The following is a 12,140-nucleotide window of genomic DNA, read 5'->3' on the forward strand; positions in this document are numbered from 1 at the left end:
ACCAAAACCCTCCAGAAGGTTATGTTTTCTGTCACTGCTTCTTAGGTTGGCCTGTGGCACATGGGTAGGTAGTGTTAAACATTGTCATGAAGGGCTCCTGTGGGTGCTGCAGGGTATCATCTTCATCCCATCAGTTCAGAAGGACACAGGTTCTGCTGCAGGTTTTGTGTCACACTGTGGATGGCTTGTGCCACCTCCTGTGCACAGGTGTCTGAGGTGTGCCACCTGGGGGCAGTCCTGGCTTTGGGATTTCTGAGACTGCTTTACTCTGCTGCAGTTCCTGCTGTGTCACTATTTTATGTCCTCACCTGAAGAGTGCTTCCTTAACTCATGGAGGTCCTGGGAGCAGGAACGCACACACATGCTCACAGAGAGGCTTGGATGTGAAAGTCGACATGCTTCTGATATCCCTAACATAGATATTCACAGCATTTTTATTTTTATTTTTGTATTTGGTAGCATGATCCTGTAGCAGTGCTGAGGACAGATATAGCTCCTCTCCAATCAGCTCACAACCAATGAAGGCCAGTAATATATGCAGGAAAAGCATCCGAGTACAGTTGCCAAGGTGAGTGAAATACCTCAGCAGTACTGCTTTTCCATGCTACTTAGTCAAGTAATTTATTTGTGTGCTTGGTGTATTATTCTATTAAGCTGTCATGCTGTGCTCTCTGCTTTATAGCTGTTAAGTAGCTATCCTAGCAACATCATGCTGAGGCTGTGAAAAGTGGTTATTCCCATGTTAGGAACTGGCAAACTGGCAGAGGTTAAATCTTTTCAAAGTCTCACCATAAGTCAGTGAAAGATTTCCTACAGTGTTAAAATAAGTGACTACATTACCTTCTGTCCTGCCTTCAGGCTCCACAAAAGCACAACTTGCCACATTAGTCATCCCTAGTTAACATGTGCTTTTATGTTCTTAATGTGTACAGGATTGAAACGTATACTTAACATTAAACTGCTTGACATTAAACTACTACTATGTGTGTCCTTTCCACAGATTCACAAAAATCAGATTCTAGTCTTGCCCAGCCACTGGCACCCGGAATCTCTGCATTTCCATGTGAAATTGTGTGGTCAGTTGTACCTATGATGTCTCCAAAATCCTGTGCTGGCCAGCTGCTCCCAAGGCAGGACGCTGGCAGTTATTCAAAGTAAGCTGTTGTTGGTGGAGACATGCATTGTTACATGCTGCTTGTCATTGGTCTGTGCTCATGGCTGCATCTTCACAGCCCTCCATCTCCAGTCCCTAATGCAGCCCTCTTCCAGATGTGTAGCCCTACTGCTTGGGTCACTTTTTCAAGCGGCTTTTAACAGTTTCAGAGACACACAGAAAGAAGGATACACACAACCTGAAGTATAAAGAAATTATTTATTAACTAATATGTAGAGAAGACAGTTTTTTTTTAACAAGCTATTAACAAGTTCTTTTAGCAAACTTCTAACAAGCTGGTAGGTGTGGTACTAATAAGTTCACCACCTCAAGCAGAACTGAAAGACTGTTGAAAAACTTCCTGGATGTAGGAGTTGGCTTGTCATCAAAAGGAAGTTTCCACAGAGAAAGAAGAGATTAATGGAGATGATTGTATGTTTCTGAAATTTGTATGTTTTATTTCCTTTTCCTTGCTCCATGCTCTGTATGAATTGTTACCCATTTTTGTCTTCTTACTGGGTATGTATGCCTCCCAGGGCCAGTATAACATGAAATCCACTCTCCCCTCTATGAGACCTGTGCAGCTCATTGCATCTCATGCTTCAACTCCCTGACCCCTGCTAGACTTCCTGAAGCATCTCTGTCAAGGGAATTGCCATGATACAGAAGATATGATAGAGACAGGAAATTTTGCTTTGGCCCATGGAAGAACATGGAGAAACTTGTATTTTCAGCCTATCAATAAAAAGATCCATCCTCTGTGAAATGATGATTCTTCAAGTTTCTTTTAGCCTATTCCTTCCAGCAAGTACTAGGATGTGGAGTTACCTAAAACCTGAGTCCAGAGCAATGGTCTCCAGAAGTCAGAAAGCATTGAATTGTATTTGAGCGTGGTAACATAGTCTCAGTTTGCACTTTAAAGGGTGGATTAACTAGTATTGCTTATAGAGGATCTTCTGTCCTCTGTGAAAGATAACCTTGTCATAATGTCACGGTATTATCTAAGGGTCTGCGTCCGTGACAAGGGGGACAGGCCCGAAAGAAAAAAAAACAAGAAAAGAGGAAGGAAAAAAAAAAATTGCCCACGAGTAAGGGCCGGCCCCCGGGGGGTCCGGCGGCTAAAGCGGCAGGGAAGCCGCAGAGCCGCAACCTGGGAAAACAAAGGGAAGAGGGGGACGCGTAGGCGGATCTAACACAAAAAAAACAGCGGCACCAATCTGAGGAGGAACAACTAATTTTACTAAATATATCAAAATGAGGCTAGTAGAATTATAATAGAGGGTTTACAGTCTGAAAATCTTACACAGTAAACTGCAGGAGGACCACGTGCTTTCTCCGCCGGGCAGGAAGGAACACACCCCGCGTCTCCCACGTGGCTTCACCCCCTCCCCTCCAATGCAAAGACCCCTGGGGAGTGCACCGCCTCCCCTCCCCCTCAGATGGCCACACCAAAAAAAGTAGTTTGCAGTAACCAGGGAATTAATTCTTTAACTGCCCGTACTTTACATGATGTAATGATGTGGAATACCGACAACAAAAATCACAAAACCATAACACATAACCAGGCAAGCTTACGTATTCATTTAGGGCTTTGCTTTACAGGACAGCATGGTTGCAGTCTCACAGATGTCTCTGTTTCACATAAGACCAAATACTCTTGCTATGGCAGCAGAATTATTTGTGGTTATATCTGAGCTCTGATCATAGAATCATAGAATTAGGTTGGAAAAGACCTACAAGATCATCCAGTCCAACCATCCACCTACCACCAATAACCTCACTAAACTATGCCTCTCAACATTATATCTAAATGTTTCTTGAACACCTCCAGGGACGGTGACTCCACCACCTCCGTGGGCAGCCCATTCCAGCGCCTGACCACTCTTTCAGAAAAACAGTATTTCATGATGACCAGCCTAAATCTCCCCAGCACAACTTGAGAACATTCCCTCTAGTCCTATCACTAGTCACACGAGAGAAGAAGCCAACCCCCAGCTCAACACCACCTCCTTTCAGGTAGTTATAAAGAGCAATAAGGTCACCTCTGAGCCTCCTCTTCTCCAGATTGAACAATCCCAGCTCCCTCAGCCACTCCTCATAAGGCCTGTGCTCCAGACCCCTCACCAGCTTCGCTGCCCTCCTCTGAACACACTCCAGGGCCTCAATATCTTTCTTGCAGTGAGGGGCCCAAAACTGGACACAGTACTCGAGGTGTGGCCACACCAGTGCTGAGTACAGAGGGGATGATCACTTCCCTGCTCCTGCTGGCAATACTATTTCTGATACAAGCCAGGATGCTATTGGCCTTCTTGGCCACCTGGGCACACTGCTGGCTCATGCTCAGCTGAGCGTCGACCAACACTCCCAGGTCCATTTCCTCCGCACAATCTTCCAGCCACTCTGCCCCAAGCCTGTAGCATTGTCTGGGGTTGTTGTGGCCAAAGTGCAAGGACCTGGCACTTGGTCTTGTTGAACCTCATCCCATTGGCTTCAGCCCAGAGAACCAGCATGTCCAGATCCTTTTGTAGGGCCTTGCTACCCCCAGGCAGATCGCCACTTCCTGCCAGCTTGGTGTCATCTGCAAACTTACTGAGGGTGTTCTCAATGCCCTCATCCAGGTCATCAATAAAAATATTGAAGGGGACAGGCCCCAGCACCGACCCGTGGGAAACACCACTTGTGACCGGTCACCAGCTGGATTTAACTCCATTCCCCACCACTCTCTGGGCCCAGCCCTCCAGCCAGCTCCTTACCAAGCAAAGAGTGTACCTGTCCAAGCCATGGGCTGCCAGCTTCTCCAGGAGAATACCGTGGGAGACATAAAACTTCACTTCTTATTTCCTATCTTTTCAAGAGCTTTGTCTAATACTCCAGTAAGTACAGCCATGGATATTTGTAAAGCAACTATTTTCAAAGTAAGTGAAGAAAATCTGTCCATGTGAAGTGCAGGTTTTAGATGACCTTCATGAAAATGGTTTGAAGACTTCATTCTATCTTCTGGGGTTTCATTCTTTCTTTTAGGGCTTAAATGGGGTGGCTAAGAATTACTTTGTTCTGACTGACAGTGGAAGCTGTCACATAAGGTAGTATGGCTTGACTTGGTGCCTTGGGAAAGCATTGAGTAGCTGTGTTCTCCATTTTGTTACTCATACCTGCAGTCAGAAGTAGTGATTCCAACCCAGCTTCTTCTCACAATAGGCAAAAGCAACCAGGAAACAAGCTAGCTCATTGATTTGAATGGTGGATGGGTTGACTGATAAGAATAATTTGATTAAAAAAGATGAAGCAAGTATGTGTGGGATAAGTGACATCCCTGAGAAACTCCGAATTTGGTTCCATGTAGAAATAATTGGCAATGACAGTACTTGCCTGTCTCATTTAGGGCTTTTTTTTTTTTTTTTTTTTTTTTTTTGTAGGGTATTTTGTTGTTATGAATATTCTGGAGAAAAGTAATCATTGCCAAGCAGAGTCTACAGACAGTATAGACAGACTACTGGAAATAGGGGAGGAAATGATCTTCAGTGAACTGCATGCCATTAAAAGTTTGCTTTTAACAAGAATACTGCATGACCACTGTTTTAGGGGGGGTCAGCTGTGCTAGTCTGAAAGAAACATATTATTTAAAGTATCTATACTTTCTATGCCATTTAGACTGATAATATTATTAAGAAACCGAAACTCAGGATGTGGATTTGTATTACATTATTATTTCTGTTTGGTGACAGCACTGACGTAAGGTCTGGCCTGCTTCCCCAGTCCCTAACCACTCATTTCTGTCTCCAGGCTCAGGCACGATTTATGCTGCATCTCAGCTGCATCGGTATAACTGCTTGTGTGACTGTAGTTTGAACTTAATTTGAAATAGAAGAGTCGTGAATTTTGGTGGAAACACTGAAGGCACAAATACGGCTTTTTAGCGTCGCTGAATACAAACATGCTCTATAGATCTGTAATAGAATTACCACTAAAGGATGTAGGCACTGTCTTTGAACCCATATGCACTCCAATTTTCCAAAATATTATTTAAGAAGTTTCAGGCAAAAATGACAAAACCACCATTTTCTCCAAATTCAAAGTAAAAAACCAAGAATTATGGATAACTTGTGTGATAAAGGTGTTTGCACACTGCTAGTTTCTCTGTTTTCCAGCATCTAGGTAATGAGAAAAATTCTGAAGCTGTACAATATTTCATGTTTATTTACAGTGAGGCCTGCACTGATTAGTATAGACCTTTGAATTCAATCAACAGAAGTGCTAAAACTGTGCACAAGAAAAATGCCTTTTGCTTCAGTTTAATAGCATTTCTGGTAGAGAAAAATCAATGCCAAACAAAGAAACTGTCTGTGTCAATCTTATCTAAATTTGTTTGATCATGCTGTAACATATATTTGAAAAGTACTTTCAAGTTGTAGAAGGAGAGTAAAGGTTGAGTATCAACAACAATGGGCAATCGCAGCTGGTAATGTTATACGGAGTTAACGGTACTATATGGATGTCATGCTCTTCCAAAGTTATTACCACAGTTTTGTCTTCAAAACACAGTGGTGAATTTGTGATAGGCTTGACGCCAAATGTCACTGAAATTGAAAAAGAGAAATTACAATTTGGAATGTGATGACGGAAATGCTTGGAGCCCATTACTGTCTGTCCAAATGAATAAAAGAAAGCAAATGATACATTTTTGCTGGCTTTTTTTTCTTTCTGAATTAGTCACAGGCAAGCTTGCAGCTAGGAAAAACAAAACAAAACCCACAAAAATGCAAACATACAAAAAGTAGCACACTGAAATAAAAGAAAATGTTCTCTCTAAGAGCAGTCTTAGAGAGACTGGAGACATGGGAAATGGTGAAATATTGGCCTTCTGCTGTTGTGGTTACAATGCTGAGATGATAGGTTTGGACAAGCTTTTTCTCGTCCAGATGAGGACACTGAAGGCAAAGCGAAGCTAGCTGCTTAATATGCCTGGTGCCATTGTCATTGCCTCTTGTCACAACATAAACAAAACTGCTGTAGAAATTTTTGATTCATACGAGATTTGAGATTCATTTTTACTTTAGGTACCTTCCAGATTTCCAGAGTCAGCAATGAACTATTGTGGGTAATGAGAGGTAGAATGCAGGTCTCTAGGGAGAGAGACCTCCATATTTCTTCTCTTCCTGAGGATGGCTTCCCAGCTGGGAGGTGAAAGAGAGAAGCAGAAATCCTTCCAGACTTCTATCCATCCTCTTAGTTTTATTATCATCCTGCAGGTCCCAGAAAGAGCTTCCAACTACTGCTATGGACACACTGTGTGCCTTGCTGGGAGAAAACCCACAAGAAGCAGAATATTCACAGACACAAAGGAGTGCCCAACAGACCTCCCTGCTGCCTACATCTTTCCAGCCTTTTTCTTAATGCTTAAATGCCTCCTACCCCTGCCGCAGCCTTCTTTTTCTGCCAAACTTAGAGTTTCCATGTTTTCTCACACCCATGCCATGCTCACCTATCCTCCAGCCTGGCAGTATTGCTGGACACCCCACCACCATGGAGGGCTTTGCTTCCCCGAGAGCCTCAGCCATGGTGATGAGCCCAGTAGCTCATCTGCAGGGGAGGTGGGGACACATTGGCTGGGGGTCTCCTGCAGATGCAGGTTCAGTGGAATATAGCACAGAGTAGCACAGAGACACACAGTCCAGCACAACAGTGGTAGCTGTGCCACCAGCTTCAGCACCACTGGCTGCTTTTGTAATCATCCATGTCCCCAAAGGATGCAGCCAGGACAGGGACCTCATTGCAGCATGGCGAAGATAAAATCCAGGCCATGACCCTCTCACTCCCCTCTTTATGCAGAGGCTGGGGAGGGCGAGCTGTTTCATCACACCCAGGTTTGGTATTCAGGTTTTCTCACCTTACTCCTCCTGACTTTACTCCCCAGCAGGTAATGCTTGCATTGGTCTTCATCTCGTTCTCTTTCCATGCCTTAACAGAAGTAGGCAGCCTCTGCTTTCTCATGCTGTCTCCTTTTGGTGGTTGCAGTTGAGTAGCAAAAGCCCATCCAGTTGCTTTCATCTGCATTTGATATCCTGCCAAGCCAACCTGAAACTTGAGCTGCACATTATGCCTCTGATCCCTGGGTGGTGTTTAAGCACGTTTAAGCACCTCTGATTTTCCTACCTTAACAGTCTGATTTTCCTAATCAGTTTAGAATTGAATATAATTTGCTTTGTGTGTTAAATAGGTTTGAAATGCTATTATCATAGTAAGAAACTTACATCTAGTTACTAAAGCAAATAAAGTCCACTGGCTGCTTCAATTACTCACTAGTGCTAATTCTAGTTATTGTTATCTCACTATTACTTTAAATAATCCCACAGCTATCATGTGTAGATATTTGCTAGCTAATGTAGAATGACTTCAGAAAGAAACTCCAGACTTCACTAATACTCCCTTCTGACAACTCTCCAGTCTTGTCACATCACTTACAATGCTCTATAAATTCAACTTGTCATCATTCTCTGCATCTGCTTAACACCAGATACGCGAGCTTTTGCAGTAGTTTCCTCGGAGACATTGTAGAACGAACTTGTGTTCTGTCTCTTTCATAGATTTCTAGTTCTGTGTAAATATGTATTTGCATAGCTTTATACAGCCTTGTAGTCTTGCTGAAGCCTAAGTAATTGCCAGTTCATAAATATTTATAAATGTGTCAACGTTTGTGGACAGAAGAAATTCAAATCTAGTCTGAAAAAGGTGAGTTATCCCATTCACTCTACCTTCATGAAGTCCTTCAGGATAACAGATCAATCCATCTGTTTGCCTACACTCTATTGTAATTACCTAAGGAAATAATTATGCTTAGTTTTGTGAGAGAACCTCTTGGAATTAATGGAATTGTTCAGAGACATAAAATAAATATATTCCCATAGGGTCCCACAGGTAAATTTAAAACACTTTTATGAGTTTATTGTGAAAGATTGCTCTCTTGCACTTTATTTTGTTTTCTGATGTAATAGATTTTTACAGTAAAGTGACTGAAATCAGAGAGGAGAAATATAGTACAACATTATGTGAAAGTACCATTAATCTTTTTGCAATTAAGAATTTACACTTATAGAGTGCCTTTAGGGTATCAGCTTGCAAATACTGATTTGCCATATGAATATGTTTATTAGCAAGTGTATGTGATACACAACTGTAACTGATTATAAGATCAAAAGTTGTTTCATTTTTTTCTTCTAAAATAGAATCTACACATTTTAAAGTTATTTCTTCTTGTGTCCAAAGGTCTCATTGCACTTAAAGATTAGCTATCTGATAGGCCTTCTGAAAGCTTCATTAGTAGACCTGGACATAATGATAAACAACTCTTATTTCAATAACACTACCTGGTATGGACTTTGGGGAATTTAGACTGCTTTTGTCTTGACCATACTCCAGCATTATTTGCTGTGCATCAGCAGTTATCTTAATTTCTTTAATGTAGCCAATTGTAACATTATATTAATTCTCACTATTGTTTGGATTGTTCTTGATAATTGGACATAAAATTTTGCTGGAGCTGCTCATTGAGGAATGAGATTGCAATCAAAGATTTGTTTTTAGAGAACTGAAGGCATGGATGGAATTTTGGAGAAAATTTTAGAGATCAGTACTATGCAGGGAGCTTTTCATTTTTTCACTGGGACAATTTTCTATCTCCTTCATCTACCTCCAGAAGTGAAAGAGACAAGCTTTATGTGTTTTCTTTCTTTAACTTTCCCTTGCTGTATTTTTTTTTTTGTTGTCATTGTTTTGGTTGCTGTTTTCCTTTTTCTTTTTTGAAAACTAGAAACATTCGGTCACTAGGAATCTTATCAAAATCCAAAGTAGTATCCCCAAGAAATTTAAAAAGGAATGTACAACACTGGAATATATACAGTGTGGGAGAATCCTAAGATGACTGAGAAATTAAACAACTTATGTAGTAGCTATCTTTTAAGACATATTATGGTTTTCTTTTCCCTCTTTCTTTCCTTCTTGCTTGTTTGCTTGCTTTTACCTCACTGTGACAATGAAACTCTTAATTCTATTCATCCACCTGTAAATACACTTAATTAAATACTATGAAGACAAATTTTTGAATAAGAATAGAGCTATGTATTTATTTAGGTTGATGGTTCCTGCACTGAAACAAAATTATGTTAAGCACCATCTTATATTTTGCAAGAGAAAGACGTGTTTACGTGGTTTTCCCTTTTAGCATTGAATTATTTATTTATTTATTTATTTATTTATTTATTCATTTATTGTTTAAGCTGACTTTGATTTCTCACCAGGGCAATGAGAAAATGAGAAAATCCAGATTAAATATATTTCCTGTGGTAATATTATTTTTCCTCCTTGCAGCTAAATAAGTTAGTCTTTTGTATGTGAAAAATCACTTCAGTGTCTTCAAATTGGATCTATTAGCAGTAACTCCTATGAACTGGTACAGCTGTTCATAGCTAACTAGTACCGCAGTTCTGCATGCTGCAGTGTTCATGCAGTGCATCAGTCAGCACTCTCTCTCATTTTGCTCCAATTATTTATGTTTTTATTTGCTTTCTGATACAACGTCAAGTAGGAAATAAAATGTTGCTGTAAGATAGATGAATTTGACCAAAGAACTTTGAATTGAAAAATATATGACTGAATCATTTTCTTCTCCCTTGGCACATAAGGTTTTGACTGTGATGCTTGTTAGCTCCATTACTCCTTTTAGACCTTTCTATTCACTCTCCAACTTAAACCTTCTAATGATAGCTGTCTATTTCCCCGTTTCCCATACTGCATATTTTAAAATATGCTCATTTCTGCTCTTACACCCTCTAGTAGTGTTATGGTTTTGTGATTTTTTGTTGTCAGTATTCCACATCATTACATCATGTAAGGTACGGGCAGTTAAAGAGTTAATCCCCTGGTTACTGCAGACTACCTTTTTTGGTGTGGCCTTCTGAGGGGGAGGGGAGGAGGTGCACTCCCCGGGGGTCTTTGCGTTGGAGGGGAGGGGGTGAAGCCGCGTGGGAGACGCGGGGGTCTGCTCCTTCCTGCCCGGCGGAGAAAGCACGTGGTCCTCCTGCAGTTTACTGTGTAAGATTTTCAGCCTGTAAACTCTCTAATATAATTCTACTAGCCTAATTTTGATATATTTAGTAAAGTTGGTTGTTACTCCTCAGATTGGTGCCGCTGTTTTTTTTTTCTTTTTCCCTCTTCCCTTTGTTTTCCCAGGTTGCGGTTCCGCGTCTTCTCTGCCGCTTTAGCCATCGGACCGCCGGGGGGCTGGCCCTTATCGCTGGCAAAATTTTTTTTTTTCTTTCCTTCCTCTTTTCTTGTTTTTTTTTTTTTTTTTCTTTCGGGCCTGTCCCCCTTGTCACGGACGCAGACCCTTAGATAATACCGTGACAAATATTGGTGGCGGATGCGGGCATTAGATCTGCTTTCAATTTTTGGAATGATGCATAAAGGATTAACGGTAATCATGTTCCTCGGAACATACTGGTTTCTGATTAAGGCTATCATGTTCTGTGTTGGAGTTGTGTGTACATATAACTACATAATGGCGCTGATGGAGATACCGGCCTGGTGCTTGTACCTCCCGGAGGGAGTGGCTAGTTTTACAAACAGCACCGTGGTGAGGCTGGCTTCCAGGTTCTCCCCTCAGTTCCTTACGCACCCTTGGAATTTCAATCTAGCAATCGTGATACCAATTGCTTTGAATGTTTTCCTCCTATTAATAATTTACATTATGTGGAGGAAACTCTCCCCAAAACTGGAAAATGCTGAGTGGCAGGGAATATGGAGAGGCCTAGGGAAAACCCTAGAAACATGGGGACCCCCGGTGTCATGGGATTTCACCCTTGAACACCTGTGGGATCCTGAGAAGCTCGGTCAGTTTTTGAGTCAGGGATGGCGCGGCCTAGGCAGATCTGAGGAGGCACAACTTATTTGGGGCCTGGCTTGTGCTTATCGAGCTCTATACAACGCTGTTCTTGAGAGAGAGAGTTTCCCAGCTGAAATTCGAACCAGAGGGGGAAGCCCCCAGGCTAAACCTGAGCAAGCACAGGAGGCACCAGTATCGGTGGCAGTTGCTCCTGTGGAACGACAGAAATGGAAATGGGTGTCTTCGTGTCTGGAACGGAAGGAAGAAGCGGAGAAGGTAGAGGAAGATTCAGGCGAGGGGCCCTCCCCGAACGCATCGTTACCAACAAAGGCAACCGAAGAAAACAAGAGACATGGAGAGGATAGGGAGGAGGAAGGCGTCACTGTTACAACTGTCCACCGACCTCTGAAAATGACCGAAATCATAGGCTCAAGAAAGGAGTTTATACGGCACCCAAACGAAACCATTGTCACCTGGATGCTTCGGTGTTGGGACAATGGGGCCAGCAGTGTGCTCCTGAATGGTAATGAAGCTCGCCAACTAGGGAGCATTGCCAGGGACACAGGCATTGACAGAGGGATCAGTAGATGCCTGGATGGAACCGCCACCCTTTGGGAACGAGTGTTAGTAGCTGCGAAGGAAAGGTATCCCTTCAAAGATGACCTCGAGCCTCAGATGAGAAAGTGGGACACTGCTGAAAAGGGCATTCAGTATTTGAGAGAAATAGCTGTGGTGGAAATGCTGTATGACCCCAGGTTTGTTCCTAACAACCCACACCAGCAGCATGATCCCGAGAGAATTAGAAGTACGCCGGATATATGGTGGAAACTCACCAAAACAGCACCAGCCCAGTATGCCAGTACACTGCTAGCCACATTTGATAGATTGGAGGACCTACAGAGAAGGCCCCCTGTTTATGAACTGATTATTACACTCCAAAATTATGAGCAACAACTCCCCCCAAACCACGTTTCCATTTCAGCTCAGAGGTAAGAGAAGAATTGGCGAAAATGAAGAAGAAACAGAATGGTCTAGCGGAGGACGTGTCCCTCTTGATGGAGTGTGACGAACCCGTAGCAGTATTGGAAACACCTGATGGAGATCAGGATG

This window comes from Numida meleagris, chromosome Z (genome assembly GCF_002078875.1).
Source record: "Numida meleagris isolate 19003 breed g44 Domestic line chromosome Z, NumMel1.0, whole genome shotgun sequence".
Classification (NCBI taxonomy): domain Eukaryota; kingdom Metazoa; phylum Chordata; class Aves; order Galliformes; family Numididae; genus Numida; species Numida meleagris.